A 6000-nucleotide genomic window follows, 5' to 3' on the forward strand; every position below is an offset into this window, starting at 1 on the left:
GGGACAGATGATAGTAAGTTTGCTGGCTAGTAATCTGCTTGATACTGCTCTGTATTGGAGGGACAGAAGTCTGCAGGGATTTGAGGGACATTTTAGCTTAGGTAGCTTTGCTGGCTAGTAATCTACTGTTCTCTTTAAACAACTGCCATACGTTGACCTTGTAGGCATTGTTTGCCCAGTTTTTTTGGACGCAGCCACTGAAGCACAGTTGCCAGAAAAAATATGCCATATAAATGCTGAAAATAGTCATTTTTCGCCATACGTTGACCTTGTAGACATTGTTTGCCCAGTTTTTTTGGACGCAGCCACTGAAGCACAGTTGCCAGAAAAATTATGCCATATAAATGCTGAAAATATAAATTTTTTTGGTTGCAGCCACTGAAGCACAGAGGCCAGAAAAATTATGCCATATAAATGCAGAAAATATGCATTTTTTTGGTCGCAGCCACTGAAGCACAGTTGACAGAAAAATTATGCCATATAAATGCTGAAAATATAAACTTTTTTGGTTGCAGCCACTGAAGCACAGAGGCCAGAAAAATTATGCCATATAAATGCAGAAAACATGCATTTTTTTGGTCGCAGCCACTGAAGCACAGTTGACAGAAAAATTATGCCATATAAATGCTGAAAATATAAATTTTTTTGGTTGCAGCCACTGAAGCACAGAGGCCAGAAAAATTATGCCATATAAATGCAGAAAATATGCATTTTTTTGGTCGCAGCCACTGAAGCACAGTTGCCAGAAAAAATATGCCATATAAATGCTGAAAATAGTCATTTTTTGCCATATACGTTGAGTCAACGTATGGCAAAAAATGACTATTTTCAGCATTTATATGGCATATTTTTTCTGGCCTCTGTGCTTCAGTGGCTGCGGCCAAAAAAACTGGGCAAACAATGCCTACAAGGTCAACGTCGTTGACCTTGTAGGCATTGTTTGCCCAGTTTTTTTGGCCGCAGCCACTGAAGCACAGAGGCCAGAAAAAATATGCCATATAAATGCTGAAAATAGTCATTTTTTTGGTCGCAGCCACTGAAGCACAGTTGCCAGAAAAATTATGCCATATAAATGCTGAAAATATAAATTTTTTTGGTTGCAGCCACTGAAGCACAGAGGCCAGAAAAATTATGCCATATAAATGCAGAAAATATGCATTTTTTGGTTGCAGCCACTGAAGCACAGAGGCCAGAAAAATTATGCCATATAAATGCAGAAAATATGCATTTTTTTGGATGCAGCCACTGAAGCACAGTTGCCAGAAAAAATATGCCATATAAATGCTGAAAATAGTCATTTTTTGCCATACGTTGACCTTGTAGACATTGTTTGCCCAGTTTTTTTGGTTGCAGCCACTGAAGCACAGAGGCCAGAAAAAATTAAACCAGTAGGGTTTGCACCCTAGTTTGTAACGGTGGCGGAGGGAGGAGGAGGACGCTAAAGGACAGCTGTGTGTGGAGTCATGAGGCTTGAAGAGAAGGACAGCTGCATAGAAGTCAGAACAAGTCTTCCGGCGTGCAGTAACCCTCCGAGATCCACCCCTCATTCATTTTAATAAAGGTCAGGTAATGGACACTTTTGTGACCTAGGCGAGTTCTCTTCTCAGTTACAATCCCTCCTGCTGCACTGAAGGTCCTTTCTGAGAGCACACTTGAGGCTGGGCAAGACAAGAGGTTCATGGCAAATTGTGACAGCTCTGGCCACAGATCAAGCCTGCGCACCCAGTAGTCCAGGGGTTCATCGCTCCTCAGAGTGTCGATATCTGCAGTTAATGCCAGGTAGTCCGCTACCTGCCGGTCGAGGCGTTCTTTGAGGGTGGATCCAGAAGGGTTGTGGCGCTGCCTTGGACAGAAAAACATTTGCATGTCTGACGTTACAGACTGGCCAAAGGGCTTTGTCCTTGCAGGTGTGCTCGTGGCAGGATTACTGGCACCTCTGCCCCTGGAATGTTGATGAGTTCCTGAAGTGACATCACCCTTAAAAGCATTGTACAACATGTTTTGCAGGCTGGTTTGTAAATGCCGCATCTTTTCGGACTTGTGGTATGTTGGTAACATTTCTGACACTTTATGCTTGTACCGAGGGTCTAGTAGCGTTGCGACCCAGTACAGGTCCTTCTCCTTAAGCCTCTTGATACGGGGGTCCTTCAACAGGCATGACAGCATGAAAGACCCCATTCTCACAAGGTTGGATGCAGAGCTATCCATCTCCGCTTCCTCATTATCAAGGACTGCATCATCCACGGTCTCCTCCCCCCAGCCACGTACAAGACCAGGGGTCCCCAAAAGGTCACCACTAGCCCCTGGGAAGCCTGCTCCTGTTGGTCCTCCTCCTCCTCCTCCACAAAGCCACCTTCCTCCTCTGACTCCACTTCTGGCACCTCTCCCTGCGTTGCAGCAGGTGCCTGGGTTCGTTCTGGTGATTCCGACCAGAAATCGTGCGCTTCCAGCTCCTCGTCACGCTGGTCTACAGCCTCATCTGTCACTCGTCGCACGGCACGCTCCAGGAAGAAAGCGAAGGGTATTAGGTCGCTGATGGTGCCTTCGGTGCGACTGACCATATTTGTCACCTCTTCAAAAGGTCGCATGAGCCTGCAGGCATCGCGCATAAGCACCCAGTAACGGGGGAAAAAAATCCCCAGCTGTGCAGATCCAGTCCTACCACCCAGTTTCAAAAAGGTACTCGTTGACGGCCCTTTGTTGTTGCAGCAGACGTTCCAACATAAGGAGCGTTGAATTCCAGCGAGTCTGGCTGTCAGAAATCAAACGCCTGACTGGCATGTTGTAGCGCTGCTGAATGTCAGCAAGGCGTGCCATGGCTGTGTAGGAACGTCTGAAATGGGCCGACACCTTTCTGGACTGGGTGAGAACGTCCTGGAATCCTGGGTACTTGGAGACAAAACGTTGGACTATTAAATTTAACACATGTGCCATGCAGGGCACATGTGTTAAATTGCCTAGTCTCAACGCTGCCAACAGATTGCTTCCATTGTCACACACCACTTTTCCGATCTGCAGTTGGTGTGGGGTCAGCCACCGATCGGCCTGTGACTGCAGAGATGACAGGAGTACAGATCCGGTATGGTTTTTGCTTTCCAGGCACGTCATCCCCAAGACAGCGTGACAACGGCGTACCTGGCACGTCGAATAGCCTAGGGGGAGCTGGGGGTGCACAGGTGTGGAGGAGGAGAAGGAGGACCCAGCAGCAGAGTAAGAAGAAGAAGAAGAAGACGAGGTAGAGAGCGATGGAGGAGTAGAGGTGGTGGCAGAACCGCGTGCAATCCGTGGCGGTGACACCAACTCCACTGTTGTTGTTGAGCTACCCATTCCCTGCTTCCCAGCCATTACCAAGTTCACCCAGTGGGCAGTGTAGGTGACATACCTGCCCTGACCATGCTTGGAGGACCATGCGTCAGTAGTCATATGGACCTTTGGCCCAACACTAAGTGACAGAGATGCGGTAACTTGGCTCTGCACAGACTTGGCCTTCAGACTGTGTTGCTTGGAAGAGATAGTGTAGGGGGAGAGCTGTTAGTGATTTCAGGGACAGATGATAGTAAGTTTGCTGGCTAGTAATCTGCTTGATACTGCTCTGTATTGGAGGGACAGAAGTCTGCAGGGATTTGAGGGACATTTTAGCTTAGGTAGCTTTGCTGGCTAGTAATCTACTGTTCTCTTTAAACAACTGCCATACGTTGACCTTGTAGGCATTGTTTGCCCAGTTTTTTTGGACGCAGCCACTGAAGCACAGTTGCCAGAAAAAAATATGCCATATAAATGCTGAAAATAGTCATTTTTCGCCATACGTTGACCTTGTAGACATTGTTTGCCCAGTTTTTTTGGACGCAGCCACTGAAGCACAGTTGCCAGAAAAATATTATGCCATATAAATGCTGAAAATATAAATTTTTTTGGTTGCAGCCACTGAAGCACAGAGGCCAGAAAAATTATGCCATATAAATGCAGAAAATATGCATTTTTTTGGTCGCAGCCACTGAAGCACAGTTGACAGAAAAATTATGCCATATAAATGCTGAAAATATAAACTTTTTTGGTTGCAGCCACTGAAGCACAGAGGCCAGAAAAATTATGCCATATAAATGCAGAAAACATGCATTTTTTTGGTCGCAGCCACTGAAGCACAGTTGACAGAAAAATTATGCCATATAAATGCTGAAAATATAAATTTTTTTGGTTGCAGCCACTGAAGCACAGAGGCCAGAAAAATTATGCCATATAAATGCAGAAAATATGCATTTTTTTGGTCGCAGCCACTGAAGCACAGTTGCCAGAAAAAATATGCCATATAAATGCTGAAAATAGTCATTTTTTGCCATATACGTTGAGTCAACGTATGGCAAAAAATGACTATTTTCAGCATTTATATGGCATATTTTTTCTGGCCTCTGTGCTTCAGTGGCTGCGGCCAAAAAAACTGGGCAAACAATGCCTACAAGGTCAACGTCGTTGACCTTGTAGGCATTGTTTGCCCAGTTTTTTTGGCCGCAGCCACTGAAGCACAGAGGCCAGAAAAAATATGCCATATAAATGCTGAAAATAGTCATTTTTTTGGTCGCAGCCACTGAAGCACAGTTGCCAGAAAAATTATGCCATATAAATGCTGAAAATATAAATTTTTTTGGTTGCAGCCACTGAAGCACAGAGGCCAGAAAAATTATGCCATATAAATGCAGAAAATATGCATTTTTTGGTTGCAGCCACTGAAGCACAGAGGCCAGAAAAATTATGCCATATAAATGCAGAAAATATGCATTTTTTTGGATGCAGCCACTGAAGCACAGTTGCCAGAAAAAATATGCCATATAAATGCTGAAAATAGTCATTTTTTGCCATACGTTGACCTTGTAGACATTGTTTGCCCAGTTTTTTTGGTTGCAGCCACTGAAGCACAGAGGCCAGAAAAAATTAAACCAGTAGGGTTTGCACCCTAGTTTGTAACGGTGGCGGAGGGAGGAGGAGGACGCTAAAGGACAGCTGTGTGTGGAGTCATGAGGCTTGAAGAGAAGGACAGCTGCATAGAAGTCAGAACAAGTCTTCCGGCGTGCAGTAACCCTCCGAGATCCACCCCTCATTCATTTTAATAAAGGTCAGGTAATGGACACTTTTGTGACCTAGGCGAGTTCTCTTCTCAGTTACAATCCCTCCTGCTGCACTGAAGGTCCTTTCTGAGAGCACACTTGAGGCTGGGCAAGACAAGAGGTTCATGGCAAATTGTGACAGCTCTGGCCACAGATCAAGCCTGCGCACCCAGTAGTCCAGGGGTTCATCGCTCCTCAGAGTGTCGATATCTGCAGTTAATGCCAGGTAGTCCGCTACCTGCCGGTCGAGGCGTTCTTTGAGGGTGGATCCAGAAGGGTTGTGGCGCTGCCTTGGACAGAAAAACATTTGCATGTCTGACGTTACAGACTGGCCAAAGGGCTTTGTCCTTGCAGGTGTGCTCGTGGCAGGATTACTGGCACCTCTGCCCCTGGAATGTTGATGAGTTCCTGAAGTGACATCACCCTTAAAAGCATTGTACAACATGTTTTGCAGGCTGGTTTGTAAATGCCGCATCTTTTCGGACTTGTGGTATGTTGGTAACATTTCTGACACTTTATGCTTGTACCGAGGGTCTAGTAGCGTTGCGACCCAGTACAGGTCCTTCTCCTTAAGCCTCTTGATACGGGGGTCCTTCAACAGGCATGACAGCATGAAAGACCCCATTCTCACAAGGTTGGATGCAGAGCTATCCATCTCCGCTTCCTCATTATCAAGGACTGCATCATCCACGGTCTCCTCCCCCCAGCCACGTACAAGACCAGGGGTCCCCAAAAGGTCACCACTAGCCCCCTGGGAAGCCTGCTCCTGTTGGTCCTCCTCCTCCTCCTCCACAAAGCCACCTTCCTCCTCTGACTCCACTTCTGGCACCTCTCCCTGCGTTGCAGCAGGTGCCTGGGTTCGTTCTGGTGATTCCGACCAGAAATCGTGCGCTTCCAGCTC

The sequence above is a fragment of the Xenopus laevis genome, chromosome 1L (assembly GCF_017654675.1).
Source record: "Xenopus laevis strain J_2021 chromosome 1L, Xenopus_laevis_v10.1, whole genome shotgun sequence".
Lineage (NCBI taxonomy): Eukaryota > Metazoa > Chordata > Amphibia > Anura > Pipidae > Xenopus > Xenopus laevis.